Source organism: Rhipicephalus microplus, chromosome 2 (genome assembly GCF_043290135.1).
Source record: "Rhipicephalus microplus isolate Deutch F79 chromosome 2, USDA_Rmic, whole genome shotgun sequence".
In the NCBI taxonomy this organism is placed as follows: domain Eukaryota; kingdom Metazoa; phylum Arthropoda; class Arachnida; order Ixodida; family Ixodidae; genus Rhipicephalus; species Rhipicephalus microplus.
The window spans coordinates 200,893,116-200,916,631 of NC_134701.1; the positions used below are offsets into that span (position 1 = coordinate 200,893,116).

At 44.3% G+C, this 23,516-nt stretch overlaps 1 non-coding gene across 1 annotated transcript; it reads left to right on the forward strand.

Annotated features, from left to right (window-relative positions):
• The first annotated feature begins 11,793 nt into the window (after positions 1 to 11,793).
• Positions 11,794 to 11,866, forward strand: TRNAV-AAC (transfer RNA valine (anticodon AAC)). The gene has a single exon. It is a non-coding gene; the product is annotated as a tRNA-Val (tRNA).
• The last annotated feature ends 11,650 nt before the right edge of the window (positions 11,867 to 23,516 follow it).

Below are 23,516 nucleotides of genomic sequence, written 5' to 3' on the forward strand. Positions count from 1 at the left end.
GGGGGGGGGGGGGTTGAGTACGTAACTCCTCTATTTTGCATAAAGGCACTATTAAAGCCGCAGTTTTACTGGTCCGATGCATTCGGGCTCAATGAGACCGTGGCAGCAGACTCCCGTATTCAAGCGTGCTCCGCCCTCTTCCCTTGTCACGTATAGCTCCACCAGCACCACGCGCATGTGACGATAGTTTTTTCGCAGGTAAAACATCCCGGAACTGTTAGTACATTCATCGCGATGTAACAAACGGGTGTTATGCCAGCTTGCTGAACGCGGAAATATAGGCTGTTAGTTGTGATCAGCCTGCGCCATGTTTGAGTATCGTGGCATTGCGCGTGCACTGCATCAAGCTCGAGCGAAGCCGTTGAGTGTCGGATTCTCATTAGGACTAAACCCTTCCTACCTGATGAAGATAGGGATGTGGACACTGTTGCATGATAGAGTTTCCTAAAACTAACTAGGGGGGACTCTGGCAAAGCGATCGTTCGGCGACCATGGGAACAATGGGTAGTACATGGATCTGCCTAGTCTTCGTACTTGCGGGTGGCTGATCGGAGTTAAGGCTGCGTTTATTGCTGATCTTCGATTTTGTTTCGAAGAAAAGAAGAAACGCTTTTGAACTTCGTGACGCGATTTGAAACGGTAAGTCTAAATAATAAGATGGTCAAGTGCAACTGTGAAACATTCGCTGATTTTTGTTCCTTGACAGAACAGCTCCAAGCCACGCGAACACAAACGGAGCAGATTAGACAAATCCATGTCCTACCCATATTCCCATGTTCGCTGAAGCACCTTGCGTTGCATATTGCACAGAAAATAGCGCCAGAGTTCTCTCAGGTGTATATTTGGAAAGTTCTATCTGTTGCCTCGTTTCGGGTGTTTCCGAAAGTAGTTTTTTTTGCTCTTTTGCGACGCACATCTGCGGCGCTTCGCACTCGGCGCGCTCCGAAGATCAATCCAACTGGCTCCCTTGCGGCCAAACGTGACCGAATTAGCGAGTTTGATGCCACTAAACAGCAGATTTGCTGACCAGATTCAAGGAAAATTTTCAGAATGACTTGATTTTTTTATTAACGAGGGTCGAATTAACAAGCTATCACGCACTCGATGTGGTCATCTCTTCGGTCCTCATCGCGCAAAGTTGCGCGCTGCCTGAGCCCAACTATAAGAAAGGGTAGTGAAAAGCTTGCAACTCCAAACAAATAGGTAGTAACTGCAACGCTTACTACTTTTCTTGGACCATTACTGACCTTTTGCAACCTGTTTGCTACCTACGTTAGTAAACAGTTTATAGCTGCAACCATTAATAACTTTTTGCTACCTGTTTACCACCTCCGTTAGTGCACAGTAACTGGACTGAAATAGGTAGTAACTGCAGCCGGTATTAACACTTTCCACCGTTACTACTTTTTTGCTATCCGGCCATGAACCATTTATTCAAAAATAATAGGTAATACAAATTGTATTGATTTATTGAAGGCGTCCTCACAACGTATTATCTTTGAATAGAAAAATGACGCATTTGATACCCACGAATAAAAAACATTAAAAAAATTCGCAACCGAGATATGTAAGGATCATTCTGCCATTATCAAAACTCAGATGCACCAGTTAACGAATCATAAGGAAGTGCTGCACGCGTTAAAATAGACAATTACAACAACTTATAGTGAATCACAACAAACTAACATGATAGGTGGATCAAAATTTACCAGCTGGTCAAAATTAATCCGGAGTCTCTCATTACGGCGTGTCTCATAACAATATCATAATTTTAGAACATAAACTCGTGAAACTATTATCACCTTCCAACCGCCGATGTATTAGCAGAGTGAATCATTCAATTGCACCGAGACTATGTCAGTGAATTCGGTATCTTGTTTCGGCCACTCTAGACAATGGTTTTTTGCGACACTTGTATAATAAATAGGTGTGACATGTCATTCTTCCATAGTACGGCTGATTAAAAGTTTTGTTCTACGTCTCCAAACACACATAACAAGGTAGTACACTATAATGCTTTAAGGGAGAGGCGCAACTTTATTAAAAAAAACATCCATCGAGTTTTTCAAGGATCGAGTTATTCAAGGATCTGATTCAAGGATTCCCGCCTAGGTATTGGCCACGAGCCCTTCAGATCTGGCGGCGGCCTCGGCCCGCTGGACGGCCCACAGTTGGTCTTCGAGGGCATGGCTGAAAAGAGCACTCTCCTAGAGTACGGTTCGAGGTTGCGTCCTCGTCTGGAGTCCTACCTTTGCCTCACACCCATAGCATGTGTTCCGGGTTGCCCTGGCCTCGCAAAACTTGCAGCACGACGCATAAAGCTCTGGGTAACAGAGATTCATCATCACCGGGTTTGGAAACGTCCTGGTCTGCAGCTGTCCCCACATGACTACCTTCCATTTGTTCAGTTTTTGGTGTGGTGGCAGGAATTTGCACCTGGCCAATCTGTAATGCTGTATGATATCTTTAAAACATGTGAGACGATCCTCCAACTCCCATTCCTCACCCGACGTCGCGGCTGAGGTGGCGGTGGTGATGGTGGGGGCTCGGTCCGTAAGCCCTCGCGCTGCCCGTGCGCCGCCTTGTTGCCGGTGAGCGAGGAAGTGTGGGCGGGTGCCCATAATACGTGAACATCCCTATTTTCAATTTTGCCCGCAAGCAAAATTCGCAATGCCTCGGGAGAGACGCAGTCAATGGTGAAGTTGCGGACTCCCGTATGAGAGTCGGTGATAACCACTTCGTCCGTGGTGGTGGCCGTTGCGAGCGCGATACCACTTCCTATGCTGTCTCCACGTGCTCCGTGCGTACCGTGACGCTAGTCTTGCAAAAGTTCTGGTGATCCATTACAGTGGCCGCGAAGCCACGCCAGCGCGCATACCTGGCCACGTCCACGAACACTGCCTCTCTACATTTGTCATACTTCCTCTCTACGTCCTGTCCTCTCTTTTTCTACCCCTGTGGTATTCGTGGCGCGTGTTCTTCGGCAAAAGAAGGATGACCAACCTATCCCTTACGTTCCTTGGTACGTCGAGTCTGACACGTTGCTGAGCGTGATACCGAATTCTTAAACTCTCTAGTATGTGTCTGCCCATTGTGCCTTTTAAAAGCCACTACTCGTATTGCGCTATGGTCTGTGGCTCTATCAATTCCTCCAGCGTGTTGTGGAGGCCCAGATCGAGAAATTTACTCGTGCTCGTGTTCATCGGTAGCCCTATCAATTGTTTGTACACCTTCCTGATTAAGCCCTCCATCTTTGTCTTTTCTGCTACCTGCCACTTGAGGTAGGATGCTACGTACGTTATTCGGCTCATCACGAAGGCTTGAACTAGCCTTATAATGTTGCCCTGTTTCATCCCCCTGTGTCGGTTTGCTATTCGTTTTAGTAGTCGGATGGTCTGAGCAACTGCGCCTCCTAGTCTCCTGATGGTCTGCCTATTGGGGCTCTTCGCCGCGATGTGTAAGCTGAGAACACGTATAATATCTACTCTTGGCACGGGTCTCCCATCAGATGTCGTTAGTCGTATGTCTCTACCGGGATCATGATTTACCTCACCATTCGGCTTGCGGCCCCTTCGCGTGCGTTTGTATACCAAAAATTCTGATTTTCCGCAGAGCAACTCAAGCCGGTGTTCTGTGAGTATCGCTCATCAGTCTCAGTTGCACTTTGCAACATCTGTTCCATGTGCCCGTCGCAGCCCTCCGTAACCCACAGCGTAATGTCGTCGGCGTAAAGTCTGTGATGAAGCCCTTCGATTTCTTGTAGCTTGGCTGTCAACCCCGCGAAAGCTATGTTGAAAAGCATGGGTGATATCACCAATCCTTGCAGTGTACTGGCGCTACTGAATTCTATTTCCTCATAACAAAGATGCCTTAAGTAAACTTGGTTTTTCTATTCGTGAAAAAATCTCGCACTCCGTTGTACGTTGATTCGCCGAGACCCAGTTCCTGCATTTTTGGCCAGTACGGTTGCAGGAGTTACGTTACCAAAGTTTTTATCAGGTCCAGACCAAGTATGGCCTTGGAGGACCTCGTAGGGCTATATATTACCTGGTGGTTTATCTCTAGTGTCGCGTCCTGCATGGAGAGGTTTCGCCTGAATCCCATCATCGTGCGGGGAAGCAGGTCACGGTCCTCGAGGTAGTTGGTCAGTCTGGTGAGAACCAGGTGCTCCATTACCTTTCCCAAGCATGAAGTCAGCGAAATCGATCTGAGGTTCTCTAGCTGCAGTTGCTTACCCGGCTTCGGTATCAGCACGATGTGAGCAGTCTTCTATTGTTGGGGCACCTTTCTCTTTTCCCAGCACGTGTTGACAAACAGCGTAAGTTTTTTTTATCGATTTATCGTCTAGATACCTGAGTGTTTCGTTTGCAATCCCGTCGGGCCTGGGCGCCGATGTGGTGTTAGGTTTTTGTAATACTGCCTCGATCTCTGACTCGCAGATCGGCCTGTCTAGGACTTCGTTGACTGCACCTCCGTAATCAGGATGCACTTGCGACCGGGTAGAACTGATGTACCGTTCCGTAAACTCCCGTAATGTATCCCGCTCGGAGCTTTCGTACGCATGTATGATTCTGTCGATGTTCTGTATGAGAGTGGTTTTCGTCTCATCCGGATCAAGCAGGTACCCAAGTGAATTCCACGTCTTTGTGAACTCTAGTTGGTTCTCCATTCTACTGTAGCTTTTCTCCAATTGTTGCTTGCAAAGCTGCCGCGCATGACCCTTGATGTCCCTATTTAGCTTTGCAATCGTTTTCCTAAGTGGTCTGTTGTGCCTCTGCCTTTTCCAACTTGCCTGCAAACTTCCTTTGGCCTCCCATATGTGTAGGAGCCTGCTGTTTAAAATTTCAAGTTCTGCCTCCAGCGGGAGTAATTGCGTCGCCGCGGCAATGCCCCGCTTCAGCGAGTCGGTCCGTGAGCCAATATCGGTAATTGATTCCTCCGAGTTTCTAGACTCTCTGATTCTTCTGAATTTGTCCCTTTCGACCAATTTAAGCTGTTTGCCTATAGTCTGGCCTGGTCCTGCTCCGACTTTAATCTCTATTATGAAAGTTTCACTACCCAGGTCTTGCTGCGTGTTCATACGCTGTGAATCGACAATGTTTTCGTAAAGGTTAAGTCCGGTGTAGTGTCTACGCTAACGCTGTTACCTCTTCGCATAGACAAGGAGGGGTCGGTAATGACGGTCAGCCCCTCTTGCTGCGCGTTGAGCCACAGATTCTTACCCTTGACATTTCCGGATTTGTAGCCCCACGCGGTGTGTTGAGCGTAAACGTCCCCAACAATTAGGACCACCTGTTTGTTCGCGATTGTGATCGTTTTTCAAATCAGAGTGCCGAATATTTGTTTGCGTCATGGACTGCTGTAAACATTCAGGACGAAAAAGATACTAGCAATTTTCCAAGTAAGTATGATTTCTATTAAAGTGTGTTCGATTTAGTTAATTTCAGTATCATGCTGGGCGGCGGTAAGATCTCGTCTGACCAGCGTGGTAATGACCGATCTCTCTCCCGTGGTGCCACTGTAAGACCTGTACCCCGACAATTTCGCCTTGCCATTAGTTTCTTGTAAAAATATCATATCTGGATTTTTTTGTTGATCAGGTATTGCTGTAAGTGGTATAGTTTCCTAATGTGACCCCAGCAATTCTATTGCTAAGTTGAGTACGTGTTGTGAGTAGCGGTGGTGGTATTACGACTTTCCAGTGATCTCGCTCGTCTCTGTTACCGCAGGCCTCCTGTAAGGTTCTGTAGTCGTTTTAATATGCCCGCAACTGCTTGCTTGCGAACCTCTTCTAGGTAGACTGACTGCCACCGATCATTTCGCTTCAAGCTCACCTACACGCATTTGCATGGTGCCTAACTGTTGCTGTGTCTGCTGTTGCATTGAAGCAAACTGCTGCTGCATCAATTTAGTAATCTGAACGAACATGTCCTCCATTTTCTTTTTAAATGCTTTCTTACCTTGCTCCATTCGGTGTTCTACCTTGCACAAGTTTTGTCTGATTCTCTCGACTGTACGTTCTTCTTTCACTGCAATCTGAATCTACGTCTATTGCCCTTCGTTTCGTGGGCCCAGTGACCTCTTCACCACTATCTATTGTTTCCTCCGGAACCACGGCTATTTGTGCTAAGTCTTTACTGTCCTTGTATGCATTTCTCAATCTAGCATTTTCCTCCTTAAGAATGCTAATCTCGTCTCGAAGTGTAGCGTTGTCCTTAGTAAGCTGCATAAGCATCTCCGTAGTCTGTGGCAACTCTTTGTTAGTCTCGGCATTAGCATTGGAGGGAGCAGCCTCAACCTTCGCATGTCTGCCGGAGACGGCATCTGCACAGCTCACCTTGAACTGTCCAGGGTGTCCGCTGCCGGTTTCTCCTCCCTCTTTCTGAGTCAGTGTTGTTTCTGACCACAGGGTTATTTGAACAGTGAACAGTGAACAGTGAACTTTATTGACATCATGTACATAGTACACACACATAGTACACAATGCCGGAGGCCGGCAGAAAAAGCCATCGCAAGGATAGTTTGACGAAGCTGCGGGCCCCCGTTTTGGCACCAGCGTACAACGGTGTTCTCAGTACATAAAAAAAATGTACTGAACAGATAAATCACTTAGTACAAGACCCGAAGGAAAATGTGAGCCCACTACAAATAACCACGTCTTGCGTACAAACCATACACAAAAGAAAATATACACCAACGGATGTACTAAATAGCTCAGTACAGATAGATTACCTTCATAATACATGCATACAGATTAACATAACTTTGTAATTTACATAGAGTATAGTATAGATATATAATTGCACAAATCATTCAATACACGACCGAAAGAAAATATGAGAAAATATGAGGTGGTTACAAATCGCCATGCCTAGCGTACACCAACATATTCTCTATAGTTGACACTCATAGGCAAGCGCGAGATATTATATAGTGTCAATGTAATTATTTGCAAGAAAGTAACGTATTGCATTGAAAGTGTTGCTTTCCAGCTGAAAGTTAAATTCGTATAAAGCATTTAGTAGCCTCGGAAGTATGTTTCCTAACGTATGTCGCCCATATGTTGTTCTACAAGTTTTAACAGTCCAAATTTCGCAGTTTCGCGTTTTATAAGGCTGACAATTTCTTTTAAGGTTGGCAAGTTCAGTCAAGAATACATGTTTCCCCTTTAATTCTTGTTTATAGGCTTTCGCTAATCTGAAGTTGTACATCTTCTCAAAAGGCATTACATTATACTTTTCAAACAACGGGTAGGTGTGAAAATGTGAAGGCACGTCCTCTACAGCACGTAGAAATCTTTTTTGTAGACAATACAATTTTTGTATGTTTTCTTGACTAGTGGATGCCCAAACTTGATGGCAATAGTTAATTCTTGAGGAAAATAAAGAGTTGTAAATTAATATCATTACATGTCTCGGAAGGATCAGGCGATTCCGGTAGACTAGTCCCACTATTTGAGATAACTTACTTGATATTGTGTCGATGTGCTCGTTCCAAGAAAGGTTTTCCTGGAAGACCACTCCTAGTGTTTTAATGTTGGGTACAATATCAACCGGGGTCGAATTCAGCAGTATTTGTTGCGTCAATGTTACCTTCTTATTTTTACTTCTGAATATTACAGATTTGGTTTTGCTCGTGTTTATTTTAAGATGGTTTTTCTCAGTCCAGCTATTTAGGTTTTCCAGTACAAAATTTGCTTCGCCAGCTAATTTGTCCGCTGAATTTCCTCGTAAAAATATGCTGGTGTCATCAGCATAAATAATAAATTCAGCGCTAGGGCTAATGCTGACCACGTCATTAATATAGATATTAAAAAGAAATGGTCCCAAGATACTCCCCTGTGGTACACCAGAAGATAAAGGCAATAGATCGGAAAAACAGTCGTCGATATGAACCCTTTGTTTCCGATGTTCCAGATAAGACGTAATTAGGTGCGCGGCATTCCCTCGAAAACCGTAATGGTCAAGCTTTTTAATTAGAATTTGGTGATTTATGTGATCGAAAGCCTTGGAGTAATCAATAAACAGCCCAAGAACCAATTCTCCTTGTTCTAGCGCTGCCAAAAGTGACTCTTTTTGTTTTAGCAATGCGAACTCCGTACTAAGTCCTTTGCGGAAGCCAAACTGTGAGCTGTTTAAGAGACTGTGCTTCTCTTCAAAATCTGTAAGACGATTTAAAATAACTTTTTCTAGCACCTTTGACATGACCGGCAGTATAGACAGGGGACGGTAATTTGCCATGTCGTTTTTGTTTCCTTTTTTGTGTAAGGCTGTTACACGGGCTACTTGCATTTTACGGGGGAAATAGCCTGGCACAAACATAGGTTAAAAATGTGGGTAAGTATGGGTGCGAGCAAATCGGAGGTGTACTTTATGGGTTTAATTTGGAAGCCATAGATATCTTTAGCCGTACTGGTTTTTAAGTTATGAATTATATTTACTACTTCAGCCTCAATAACTCGTTTCAGGAAAATAGAGCTGCTGTTATGCGCAATATCTTCAACGTCATTCTGCACTGTAGCAGGCTGTGAAACCCCTACAAAGTATTGATTAAACGCGTCTGCCAGAGACTTCCCTGTCTCTGGCAGACGTGCTCCGGGCTCCGGAACTGGCCCTCGGCTGATATCTGTCTCCCTGTTTGTGGCTTCTGATCGGGAGCGGGTGTAGGAGCGGGAACGCGAGCTCGACCGATTCTTGCACCTGTCGTCAAACGCAGCGGTGTCGTGGACACGCTCTACGTTCTCCGTGCACCCATGTTCACTCGAGGCGTTTTCTTGTAGCTTTCTTTCCCATACCTACTACTACTACTACTACTACTACTACTACTACTACTACTACTACTACTACTACTACTACTACTACTACTACTACTAGTAGTAGTAGTAGTAGTAGTAGTAGTAGTAGTAGTAGTAGTAGTAGTAGTAGTAGTAGTAATACTACATACATCGCGGACGCTTGACCCATAGCTTAAGGAGCTTCGCCCCTAAAAAGAAGCTGGGCAACTTTGACCTGGGAGTGTTGCGAAGAAATGCGCACAGTTTCTTTCACGAAAACGAAATCCCCACTGTCACCAAACTTACGCGCCAGTTCGAAAATGACATTGCGCTGCCATTCATATCGACGGCAACTATCTACAGGATATTAAAGTGTGCTATGAAATGTGCTATGCTAGTGCGACTTAAAGGAAACTTTTGTGTCCTCTTATGCCTCTCTCTATTGGTTTGTGTAATGACATGCATGGCGATGTGTAAAAAAACCTGCTGGTATAAATATTACGCCTACAGACAATTACGCTCTGCCTCTTTCATTCTGATTTTGTGTAGATCATAGAAAAGAAATAGTGGTGGAATCGCGTTATTTGTATGACTGTAAATGATAATTATTCACATTAATGACTGTGATGAACGTACCCACAGGGATTTAGGTATCTGAGAAGTCAAGCATCACATTGGGTAAAGTCAAAGGTTTAGACCTCTGCTTCAAGGGCGCTTTGCAGGTCGTTCATAAATTATGTCACCACGCGTGCTTTTCTGGATTGCGCATTCTGGCATACGTCAACATGAACAAATCCCGAGGAGTCAACCAAAAACAGCACTAGTTTAAAACGAAAATTGACTCCGTAAAAGCAGGCAACCTTTAGATGTTTCTATTGGATTCCGCGAGGAGCGATTGCAGTAGCGGACACCTCCTGAATACACGCACGAACAAACCCACTTCTTGAACACTGTGGTTTGGCGCAATTGTCATCAGGTAAAAACAAAAATTAAAAACAAAAACAAAAGAAGTTTAAAAAATTCTGTACAACACACCGAATTCGAGCTTCGGCCCACTGAGATGTGAACATTCTCGCGGTGCAAGCACTCAACCGATTAGACAACAGCTAAAAAGTCTGCGGGCTGAAACAATGTGGAGGAACTCGCCTTCGTGATTGGTTGAAATCAGCCTGGTCTTTGTAGCGCTGCAAACAGCTTGTAAGATTGTGTATAGCAGCAATATCAGGGCAAAAAAGGTGCACATGTACCATTGGCGTCAAATTAAACGACTATATAGAGGAGGAACCGTTAGAAATAATACAGTGCACACTGTCCAGTCATAACTAATCACAGACATGCGGCACTTCGCATGTCCATGGTGATGGCTGCATGGCACGGACTCGCTCTCCGGATTTCATTCCAACCGGATGTGCCTCCGCGATCTCCGATGACAGCGCAGCTCTGGCCGACTGGCTCGCCATATACGCCATCTCCTGCCACCGACAAGAGCTTTCGCTGAGTGGTGGCTCGTCCTCGCACTCCTGCGACCGTGTCCATCTTTCCATCTTCTCCTTTATTCTGGGTATCGCTGTCCCTGCGCCACGCTCTTTCCTTTCCCCTCTCTATATCTATACCTTTAATCCTATCCTTTTAATTCCTCCTTACCCCCATCCCTCGTGAGCTACTGTTGAGTTGTCGCACTGTGATGCAGACAGCTACGTGGCTCACTTTTCTCGTCTTTTCTCCTTAAGAATCTCATAAATAAGTACGGCACGCACACTATACAGTTTGCTAAGGTTTACCGCTGTTTGGGTTTCATTTGAGGCCGACAGTACTTCTTGTTTTACCTATAATCTGAACGAATACAAATAAAACACTCGCATCTATAGTTTGATGCGTTGGAAGATGCGTGGTGATATTGTCAAGGGCAACGTAAATATTATTCAACATTTTTGGGGTTTTAAAACGTCTCAAAGCTACGATCTGCTTACGAAAGATGCCGTTGAGGAAGGCTCCGGAAATTTCGACTGTCTGTAGTTCTTTAACGCACACCTAAATCTGTATACGCACATGGGCCTCAACCATTTTCGCCTCCATCCTAAATGCGGCCGCCGCGGCCCCAATTCTGTTTAGGGCAATGTAAACGTGAATGCATTGTAGGAGTTTATTTTAAGTAACCCTTAAAAATAGCTGAATATTAGCAAACACACTGATAACATTATTGCGTTAATACATATACTTTTGTTATTCTTACAATAACTATAGTAAAATAAGCGCATGAGGTTCAGCATATTGTAATTCCTCGAAACGTTTTTGAGACATTTCCTGAGCACGGTAATACGGCTCGATGTCCTTTTTTTTCTGAATACGTCTTTTCTCTGTGACTACTGGCACAGTCTGCCCTTGCTGTTTTTCCTGCTCTAGCTTCACCACTTAACATTTATTTTTTTCCCTATACTCGTTATGACGCTTTTTCAAAGGAAAGTGGCTATAAAAACTTATGAAATCACCTGCGGTGGCTGTGACTGTGTCCAGCACGTGGTCAGGCGGTGCAGCTTTGTTAGGCACAGAGTCGTAAAAGTTAGCCTTGCACCTAAAGTACGCGACAATGCATGTACTGACGAAAGTTCGGGCTTGCTTGATGTGCGAAGTTGTGAAAGAAGCAAATAACTGCCTTTATGTTACCTTCCTGCATTTATGGTACCTGCCTTCGTGGTACTTTTTTTTACGCTTTTATTAAGCTCTGAACAGACAGGACACTTCACTTCCTTGAAAGACCTAATGGGTGGCGGCTGCGTATATAGTACCACAGGACACAAATAAATCAACATCCTAACGATCGACAGCCCGAGTGGTTGAAACGCATTATGTAAATTTCTTATCTAATTTTACACGTATGCAATGACAACGAGTCACATTTCCGGAAATATATCGCGTCATTTCAACGCCGTGCCCGAGGCGCGGAGCAACCGGTCAGGAAACGAGGTCGCTTTCGAAGAGCTCAGCCATTCATTTCTTTCCTCCAAGCCCGCTGAGCAGCGGTGCTTGTGGTGTAGTGGTCATCACATCCGCCTAACACGCGGAAGGTCCCAGGTTCGATCCCTGGCAGGCACACGTTCCTTTTTTAAAGAAGTAATCAAAATGAAATTTAGTTTTTTTATTTAGATTGTCCAGTGGCGTTTCTGCCGGGATCAACAGTGCTGAAGACATTTTTTATATGAACATGACCCTCCTTGAACAATGGAAATGTTTGCAGATTGTTTTGTTTTTTCAAATGTGCTTTAACACAGTAGTGTGATACATAAAAAGATCTGCTGCATCCAAAAGACTAATTCATGAATGTGATGTGTGCTAAAACAGTTGCAGAAAGAGCACTGTCCTACTAAGAAGCGATAGTCTGCACTGTCGTGACATGCTTCGAGTTCGGCACTACTTGTGGAACACGCGTTTGTCAGTAACGGTCACAATTTGATGGAGGCGAAATGGTTGAGGGTCGTGTATTGTGCGATGCCAGTGCATGTTAAATAACACCAGATGGGCGAAATTATTTTACCTCTGCTCTACGGCACGCCTGATAATCCTGTCGCGGCTGTCAAACGTGAAACCACAGAAACTATTTTTGACTATTATGATCTGCTACTAAAACCGTACGCTAGGTATCAAAGATGTGTTCCTTTAGTTTGAGGCGAAGTGGCGAAAGTAGAAATATAGGAAGCGCTTAAAATCCGTGTATATAAAGTATAAAAACATCTGTGGGAATCCATGAAGAAACATACGACGAGTTTGCGAAGCTCCCTGTATTATATCAGCGAGTAACTTTACGTTACCCGAGGGTAGCGTTGTATAATCGAAATTAAGGATAATAAGGTGTATATTTAAGTGTAAATATATTTTGCCTTCAACTTGTATTAGTCGATTCAAGAAAGAGTTATAAAAATCACTTAAGTGAATGATATGCCTCGAAATCGAATATGAAAACCCACCATCTTACTGGCGGTAAGATGCCATTTTAATATGGGTAATTTGTTGGGACCTTCAGTGCTCGCGACGGGGTCCTTTCTTTTACAGGTTGCCTTGAGAAGCCTCAACACCAAGGTGCATTTGATTTTGGGTAAACTCATCAGTGCTCTCCCCGACAGATCATTTCCTTGGGGAACAACTATCTCTTACAGTCGATTCCACGAAAGATCGAAAAACGTGGTGAACTTGATGTCTGCAATTTTCCTCGTAATTGTGTGACAATGTCCCTGACAATGTACGTTTTATGAAGAGTTCGTTTTCGAAAATTCACAATCATGCGAGCAGCGACGCAAGCTGTATATCACAAATATATTTTTACGTAGCACAAAAAGAAGTATGATGAAGAAACAACTCACTTTCTGTTTTCTAATTCTACGAAACCTAGGTAATTTAAAAAATGTTCGAATAAGGCATCGTTTTTTTAAAGTTGCTCGTTTTTGGGGCGTGATTTCTGCTTCTATGAAAATTTTCGATGGATGCAAAAATGCTGTAGGCCTCTGTGCTCAGATTTGAGTGCACGTTAAGTTCGATTCACACGCGAGAGCTAAATCTCGCTGCTCTGCAGACCGAATAGTCCAGTGATTAGTTTCCTCCGGCGCAGCAGCGGAGACGTCGCATGCACACAGCCGGAGCTACGCTCGCGGATTCCTTGTGCATACTCTCGACTCCAATGCTTACGTAGCGCACTTATGTGGTCATGCAGGCCACACGCTGTGAATGAAAACCACCAATTCATCGCAAAAAACCACTCGCCTCTTACACTGTCACACAAAACACATTCGGTCGTTGCCGCAGAACTAAAAAATATGGATTTTAAGCCCGCAGCCAGTTTCCTAGCCACGCCAATCCGACCAGCGTTGACAGATTTGGCGCTGAATTCTGTCGAACGAGAGCAGACGACCGTGAAACAAAGGGATCGAAATAGCGGCGACACATTTCCATCCATGCCGCGAGTGAAGGAGAGCGAATGAAGCGAGGACGCCATGTTTCGATGACGCGGACGTCACGTGATGCGCAATCCGCTGCGAAAATTCCTCTTCCGTTCCCTCGTGTGAACCCATGTTAAATAGCTCCAGGTGGTAGAAATTTGTTGAGCCCTCCACTACGGCATCTCTTATCATCATAAGGAGGTTTTGGGACATAACATCATACATGTCAATCAATCTGCTTCTGTGAAAGCCATAGCTTTTCCATACTTACAACACTGATAGTCCTTATGCGAATAATTATTACCTGCATTTACTGTTGTATAAGGGCTTTCGAAGTGATGAACTTCGTAGCTCTAAACACTGTTGGGCCATTTAAAAACTATAATATAATCTACTCTCAATTTCACTGAAGATTATTTAGAACGTTTTCAGAGAACGGCGCTATCATTTTCTAAAAAAATGACATTTTTTTACGTAGAAACAAACGAATTTTCAAAGAACGTATTTTCAGAATGTGTTCGCTACCACGTAAATGACAACTCTTCTGGCAAGAAAATGCAATAGCATGTATTTTTCCTTCTCTGATTATCCAAAATAACAGTGCGAATGTATTGTCTGCTAGTTTGACATTTCTCTAAACACAAGCAAGAACAGAACCCCTTGAATGAAATGCATTTGAAAATACATCTGTCACGAAGCTAAAGGCACTTCCTTTAGTGCAGGAAAAAATAATCACGCATAGTCATCGACAGACACGAGGCCGTTTGTTAACGAACAAGACGGACAATAATATTTACAGAGCACAAGGACACGCTAGATAGAGTAAAACAGCAAAATGAAAGTCATACTCGCCTACCAAGGTTCGAGAAGTTTAAAAGAGAGTTTCAGCATTCGGGGGGAAAAGTCACGGACGCCGTAAACTCAAAGGCGTGTGGCGACGGTATATGGAGTGGGGGAGGGGGGGAGTGATTTTAAATGAAAAGAAGAGAAAAGTGAGCCCTATAACTGTCTCTCAGGGGGAGGACACCTCAACAACAGCTCACGAAAGATGGGGACAGCATAGAAATTAAAAGGATAGGATTAAAATGTAAAGAGATAGAGAGAGGGGAAGGAGAGAGCGAGGCGCAGGGACGGCGAACGACGGAAGTAAGGAGAAGACAGTAAAGATGAATACGCTTGGAGGAGTCCGAGGACGGGGCACCACTGGCGAGAGCTCTTCGGCGTCAGGAGATGGCGTAGGGCAAATCCAGTACGTCAGAGCTACGCTGTCGTCGAAGATCGGCGTCAGGAGATGACGTAGAGCCAGCCCAGTCGGCCAGAGCTACGCTGACGTCGGAGCTCGTGAGGGCACAACCGGTAGGCACAAAATCCAGTGAGCGAGTCATGGTACATGGCGGGGAAGTACCGAAGAGTCAACGATGACTGTAGACGTGGCGGTAGATGCCGAACTCGGTGGAGGTCGTTCGCTGGACACACTTTCGACGTTCAACAGCCAATGCTTGCTCGTAGTCGTGGAGTCGCAGGAGGGCCTTGAATCCGAGTTTTAGATAACCTCCTTGGATGACCCCAACACGCTGGTGCCGTGTAGAAGCTCGACGTGATTCCAGGTGGAAGCCTGCAGCGGCCTTCAGCCACGAACTCGGCTCTTCGCTACGCCCACGCCCTAGACACCGTCTTCTCTCGGCCACCTGTGCCCTGCAACTCCTACAGCCCCGTGAAGCGTGCTCCTTGGTGGCGTTTCTCGTGCGCCATGTGAAGGACGCGCAGAATTTCGTCTCTTCGCCATCTTCTTCTAAGTACCGTTCCACGCTGCGCACGCACACCACCACAACAGCCTAATAATTGTGCGCAAAACGAAAAAAAAAGTTCAGGAACAAGAAGCAGCAGCACAAAAACGAGCACAACAAACAACTATTGTGTGGTTACTTATCCCCGTGTTTATTGTGTGAAATCAAAAACAACTTTTCGAACTGGTTCGATGCGCAGTTTCACGCATATCTATATGCCTTTCTTTTCGTAAACGTGCTAATGCAAAACCAATAAAGCTTCTTAAAAAATGGTGTAATGAGCGTTACCTTTTGACACTGTTATAAATGAAGAGTCCACTAACGGTGACAGTGCCAACCGGCGAGCACAGCAGTGGAACTTGAGGACCACCGCCACACATGCTTCGCCCGGCTTTGCCGCTCTGCAGCCCAGAATGCTTGGGCGTAGATGGCGTAGCTTACATGATACAGTCTTCCTTTGGCATCGCAGCCCGACCAGTTCTCCGGATGCGCACCGCCTGAAAACGGATCATGTGGGAAATCGAGCACCCGTGCCCTGTGGACCACGGAGTAGCGTGCATTGTGCGAGATTGTGTTAAGCATGGCGGTTAAATACGGTCAATATTTCAATTGATATCGCAATTACAAGGCAACCAAACAAAATTATGCAATCACTAGACCTTCCTGCTAGGTTGAGTGCTTTCAGAAATTAAAAAAGAAGAATTGGTGGGAACGCCTTATACCCGTGAAAATATCCTGTCGCGATATATGTTTGCCAATGCGAACCAGGTGAGATTCACCCAAAGCTTCGTTCATTGCCAAGACTCTGTCGCTAAGATTTACGTAATGGACACATGTTAAGGGCTGCTAATGGTATATGGCATCAAAGTGCACAACTTTGTGTGCTATAACTTCTTGACAACCGCTTTTTTAAAAAGCTCGTTTCCCTTCCTGCCAAAACATTGCGTTATGCACCATCAATTTTTTAATACTGGGACAGCACAACATATGATAAAATTGCATTAAGAAAGTCCACTGATTAGTATTGAAAACATAAAATTTGTTCTAGCCAAGCAAATAATTGGGAAGAAGGGCACAACCACAGGGGCTGCCTTTGGACCGAATGATAACGAACACAAGCGAAGTCGCAAACTACTCATATGCATTTATTTCAAGGAGTTGCGTTTCTTTTTTTTTGTTTAGAGAACACTTCACACTAGCGGACAATACCTTATCACTGTTACATCGTAAAATCTGAGAAAAAGAATGCAACCCTACGTAGTTTCCTGGCACAAGAAATGTTATTTATGTGGTAGAAAACACGTTAAAAAACACAACCTTTGAAGATTTGCAAGTTTGTTCATATAAAAATGATGTAAAATGTTTTTTTCAGCATAACATAGCGCAGATTTTTCAGAGCATTTTAAATATGTTGAGCAAAACTGAGAGTGGGATTTTATTATAAATTTTTAGATGAACCAACACTGTTGTCCTTTTTTGATGTGTTGAGCTACGACATTCATCCAAATTTCCTATAAACATGTGATTGCCGGAGATAATTATTAGCATAAAACACAGTAAGTGCTAGACGTATGAGCAAGCTATGGCTTTCACAGAAGCAAAAATCGGGCCCCAAAATTGAGCAAGTTTCAAAAAGAGAGTGTTTTACTGGGAACTTTTAAAAATACTTAAGTTGCCCATAATTAAAAAAATAAAGTGAGATATTTCTACAAAACTTCAATTTGGGCTGTTTAGAAATGTACTTGTGATATATATAGCTGGTGTTTGTGTTAGCATGATCGCGAATCAGCGAAAGCGCATTTTTCGTAGAAGGATTGTTGTCACCCGGCGACGCTTCTCGATTTTTTTCCTTAGTTCAAAAAAAAAAAACATTTTTTGAAAGCAAAATGTGGTTTTGCGTTGTTTGGGAATATGGGCAGAATATACATATCTACCAGAAAATTCGGAGACATCAAGTATACCGCGTTTTTCGATTTTTCGTGGAATAGACATCATTTTAAAATTAGCCCATGTTTACGTGTCTGTGTATTCTGAAACGTGTGTATGTGTGTCTCACATATTCTTCCACTATAGCAATAGTTGTATAACGTGACCACAACGGAAAACATTTCTAAGTCCCTAGGAGCTTCGCCCCTGAAATGCAGCAGCGCGTATTACCTCGTAACGTCTTTAAATAGCTCAGTTTCAACTAAGATCACACACACTCTTGTTCGCTTAGAGACAGCTCGGGATGTCGACGGCGCGTTGGCCTCTGTGCAGCGGTATACGCTAATATGTAAGTCGCGCAGGGTGTCTGCAAGGCCGCCCTCGCGACGTGCGATTCCGCGACACTCGGCGTTGCGGGTGCCTGTCAAGGCGACAGTTATTTGTCGCCTCTTTTTACCGCCTCTTCTCATGCGAAGCTCTCGAGCGGAACGAGTTCTGTTGTGTTTCTGTGTGTTTGTTTGTGTGTGTGTGTGTGTTTGTTTGTGTGTCTTGTGTATAATCTTTTGAAACCATCCGCGCATGTCGACAAGAGACATCGCACCTGAAAGCGACGCAGGCACTACGGGAGTTTTCAACGGAGACAAGCGGCTGTAACAGTGATGTCGCGTACGACGGAACAGTGGCGCACGGTGACTAAGTGACCGTGGGTGGTGTGTTGCGTGCTGTATTTCTCTCGTTCCTCCCCATATTTCGATCTTCCCATCCTCTTCCCATGTGTATGGTAGCGAACCGGTTGTCTTAAATTGGTTGTACTGCCTGCCTTTCTTTCTCTGCTATTTCTTGTTTCATCCGAAAGAACGTTTGCTTGTCCCAGACTGCACGTGGCAATCGCGAATAAGTGAACGTATGGACTCTCTTGCAGCGTGAGTTCTATCTATCATTGCGAACCGTAAGAATATGAGAAAAAAAGATGGTCACCAGAGCCGCAGGTAAGAATATTCACGAAATGATTGCATTCTCTAGTTTGCATTCTGCTCACGCCTGACAGTTCAACAGACTTTCTGGATGTATGTACAGCGTAACAGAAAGTTACACATAGCATCAAACCTCACAGCAGCAGGCTGAAAAACTAATAAAAACCAACGAAAACCAGAGAATGGTAATGATGCATCATCTCCCACTGAAGTGAACCATGTGTAGATGCTAAGAAGCGAGTCTTAACGGTTGCACTGGTGGCGGCGTTGACGCTGACGCTCATCGTGGCGTTGCGCAGGAGAGAAACCTGCACGCGAAGGCGCAAGGAACGCAGTGGTGGACCGGTGTTTCCTTCTGCAACATGCCAAGTACTGCTAAAATGAAAGACAGATGATTCATATGGGGCGCAGAAGTCCGCAGTGTGCTTTTAGTTAACCGTGACGCATGCTACGAATTTTTATTGTTCAGCAACTCACAGAAAAAATCTCACACCAGCTCTAGCTTGGGGGTCAAAATCTAGAGCCTATATATAAGGGGTTCTATAAGGTATATAAGTTCTAAGGGGTTATATAAGGGGTTATATAAGTATAGGTATATCAGTTTTCCACTCAAGAAACTCGCTAGCAGAAGGTATACCTGCGTCAGTGTTGTGAGGCGTGAGGGGGGGGGGGGGGGAGCAGGCCTCGGAAAGTCTCAAGTTCCACCCATCGCTAAAGGGTGCAAAAAAATCAACCCCGTCGAAGCTAAAAGAAAACCATAGTGGCTCTGTTCAAATCTGCCCTCGGGGTCACCAAAAAATCTGCTAAAGTCACCGCAGCAAGCACAAAATTCAAAATGAAGAGAGCAATAATTTTCGCAAAAAACTGCTCTCCTATACACAACTGCAAGTTAACATTTTAATTCCACGTTTCGCATAGTACTTATCAGCAGCAAACTTGTAGTTCAGCGATCATTGTACAAACGTTCACACATTCGACTTAATCGACTTGCCATGTGACTTCTACCTTGGATTCTCCTATCGGTGACGCTGACGAAGAGCACCTGCACCGCCGCTGTTTGACAGAGGGGAGCTGAAGCGCGTATGCGCAGTTGGTTATCATCCGATGGTTGGCGTAGTTTTCGCCGTTCTGTTTTCTTTACAGCATTCTTTATTCCCTTACGTAAGTCACGGCAGTTGTAGGTACTTGCTGTACTGCTGTGTGGTGCCGCAGAGACTGGCATACCAGTGAAGGCATCGATTTCTGCAAGTTCCACGGCGATGGCAGGTAGATTCGTTTGGCCAATGCGCGCACAGTTGTTAATTTTGTAGGTGATTTCATTCTGAGGCCTTGATACCGCTGTCACTGTTGTGTGTTTGTGTACTACGTACACATTGGCACTGATCCTACACGTGTTCGAATGCTTGCGCTTCTCTCGACTTTCGCCTCAACTTGATTTCTTTGCAAAAAAAAACCACTTTCTTGTGTCCTCAGCTTGACCGCAGTGTGTCGTAATGCAATAAAAATGGGGTTGTTAAGCCGTGCTCTGCGAAAGCAAGCGCTGAAATTTGAAAGTTTTAATGAAGCACCTTATATGCCAATTTTTACGACTGTTTTGTAATAATAGTTCCTGGAAATGACGCACGTTTTTCTGTTCATTTTGCATCTGAAGACAAATGCGTGTTGGCGAACTGTCGACAATGGTTCTAACACGATAGCTTATTTTTTTTGCATTGAAACAACATTGATGGCTTGCTGTCAGTAAATTATATTGTTCTTCGTACCGTGAATTGTTTTTACTGGTGCCAGTTGTCTATGTATGCATTTCGGTTCCATGTCACCTTCGTACAGACAGGTAGATGCAGGTACTGCGTTCCATAGGGCTTTTTGACTTGCCGCTGGGCGTATACTCAGCTAGAACGAGTGGGCGAAAGATAACCAGACACCCGTAGTTCCACGCGAGTTCTGGTTTCTGTTTAAAAAGGATAGCCATAAAATAAAGAACCAGTCGAGGCACCTCCGTATGCGCATACGCATGCACCCGCACATGATAAAAAAAGTGGCCATTTGCTTGCTTTCTACCTAACAAAAAAACAAAAAAGTCACAGTTTTGCCGCAAGAGTGAAGCGATGAGTGCGATAGCAACAACTTGTAATCTCGCGCTGAGAGCGGCAAGCCGATCGTAGGTGCAGCGCACTGCTCACGCAGAAATGACGCATGAAAACGACAAAGACAGGTCAAGAGTGAACTAACAATGTTTACCACTCGACACTTAACGTGCTGTTTAAACAAAAACAACGCAAGAACCTAATTACATTTACAGACGAGTGCAAGCTAACCAGTGTTCCAGTTTTTTATACTTCTCTGTGTATGAAAAGAGCGCTCTTTTTGCAAACGAGGCCTGTGCAGTGAGCGAAGTGGCCGGCAACCAACGCAATCGTCCCGGTGAAAGCCGAAAGCGCACGATTCTCCCCCCCAAAAAATAAGCGCTTGCGCACAAGCATCAACACCACACATGGATGGATGGACACACGGATGGACGCATGTGTGAACGCATGTGTGAACGCATGTGACGGACAGAAGCAAGAACGAATGGACGAACGAAAGTACGGACGGACTAACGAACGATACGCCCCACCAATCATCATTCACTCCATGGATATGCTGTGATTTTCTTACTCTCATCGACCCAACTAACTTTCTGTCTCCCTTTCATGCGTTTGGGAATCCACTCGGTTACCCTTAATGGTGAGCGGTTATCCTGCCTACGTGCTACGTGCCCGGCCGATGTCTACTTCTTTTTGTTCATTTCAACTAAAAAATCTTTAGCCCCGGTTTGTTCCTGAACCCAATCTGCTTTCTTGTTGTCTCTTAAAACTACACCTATCCTTTTTCTCTCCATCGCTACCTCTGTAGTCCACAATTTAAGCTGAACCCGCTTTGTAAGCCACCCAATTTCTACTCCGTAGCTAAGCACCGGCAAAATTCAGGTGGTAAATACCTCTCTATGAAGGGTTAGTGGTAGATTGTCATTCATTATTTGAGAATGCTTGCCGAAAGTGATCCACTCCAGCCTTAATCTTCTAGTTATTTCAATCTGATGGTTCAGCTCTGCCATTACTACCTGCCCTAAGTAGACATATTCCTTTACGACTTCCAGCGTCTCTCCACCTATCGAAAAGCGTTGTTTTCTCTCGAGACTGTTGCACAATACTTTAGTTTTATGCATATTAATTTACAGACCTACGCTTCTGCTTTCCGAGTCCAGTTCAATAATAATCAGCTGCAATTTGTCCCTTGAGCTACTCATCAAGGCATTGTCTTCAGCGAATCGCAGGGTACTAAGATACTGTCCATTACCTCTTGTCCCTAACTCTTCCCAATTTTGGGCCATGTAAATCTCCTGTAAACACTCGATAAATAGCATTGGAGAGATCGTGTCTTCCTGCCTTACACCCTTCTTTACCAGGATTCTGTCACTTCCATTGCGACAAAATATGACGACTGTGGATCTACTGCAGATTTCTTCAAGTAAGTTTATGTAGGGTCTGTCGATGCCCTGATTCCGTAGTACCTGCATTACTGCTTATGTCTCGACTCAGTCAAACGTCTTTTCGTAATCTATGATGGCTATGTATAGGGGTTGGCTGTATTCCACACATTTCTCTATCGCCTGATTGATAGTATGATTATAGTCCACTTCGTAGTAGCCTATATGAGATCCTGCTTGATATTTTCGTTGTATAAACTCTAATGTTACCCTAACACTATCAGCTATTATTTCTTGAATTGTATGTAGACAATGGACAGTAAGCTGATAGGTCTGTAATTTTTCAATTTTTTTCAGGTCTTTGACACCTCCTTTTTATGAATTAAAATGATATTGGCGTTCTTCCAAGATTTTGGTACTCTTTCTGTCAAAAGACACTTCATAAATAAGGTGGCCAGTTCTTCTACCCCATTTTCTCCGCCACCTTTCAGTAGGGTCGTTGCTATCTTATTCTCATCAGCGGTTTCGCCTCTTTGCATTCCTTCTAAGGCTTTCCTTACTTCCTTTTAGTTCCTGGTAGGATGTCGAATTATTCTGGGGTATTATTGCTTCTTACGATATCGTCCTAATTGTTTCGGCTTCCGTACAGCTCTCTGTAGAACTCCTCCGCCACCTCAGCTATTTTATATCCATACTGGTTATGACATCGCCTTCCTCGTTTTTTGATGCATACATCTGATTTTTGCTTATGCACAAGTTTGCCTTCTCTTTTAGGCTTCTGCCGCTTTTCAAAGCCTGCTCAATTTTCTGCTCTTCCTCCTTGAATCCTTGAATCCTCTTCTTCCTCCTCCTCGATTCTCTTCGTGTTATTCCTTCTAATGTCAGCCACATCACGCCTATTGATTAACTTCAAAAGCTCCACTAGCTCCATCTGGTCGGTTACATTTAAGGCTTTCATGATTTGTCCTCTCTTAATAAGATTTTTTGTATCCCGGGATAGTTTGCCAGTGTCCTGTCTGGTGACTGTATCTCCAATTTCCATTGCACACCCTTTGACAATACTATACTAAGACTATTGTTCGTTCTGTCAGCGCTAACATCGGGTACCTCGTTTAGAGACGCGAATCTAGTCTGAAGCAAAACTCTGAATTCTTCCGTTTCCCTTACACAAATTGTTTGGCAGTATAGTGTTATGGCGTCTGTGCTGTGGCCTTGACATCCTTCTTTTGTGAAGTACATCTCAGTAGTGCACTTACTGTTATCAGCGTTTCTAAGAAGATGTCAAAGCAAAAAGCCTCTTTTTTTTAGTTTTTGCGTTTAATCAGTCGAAACGTTGGCAGGGTCTTGGCGAGTGCGGTTCATTAGGGATATTGAACTCTCAGAAGTGAATTATAGGTTTTTTTTAATTTTTTGGTAACTAAACTTCGCGGGCGCCGTTTAAGCCCTCTTTGCACTGGTGTTACGATGATGAGAAAAAAGGGTATCAAATTATTGTCGAATTTTAATAAACGTGGTATATAGCACCTTCACCGAAGCGCTTCATATTTATTCCGGTTGGGTCAAGGCTTTCTGCACGATAAGTAAATGCCCCCGATTGATTATTTATTCTCTCTTCGCGTTTAACAGAGCCAAAAGTCGTACTCAGCAGTGCTTGCTATA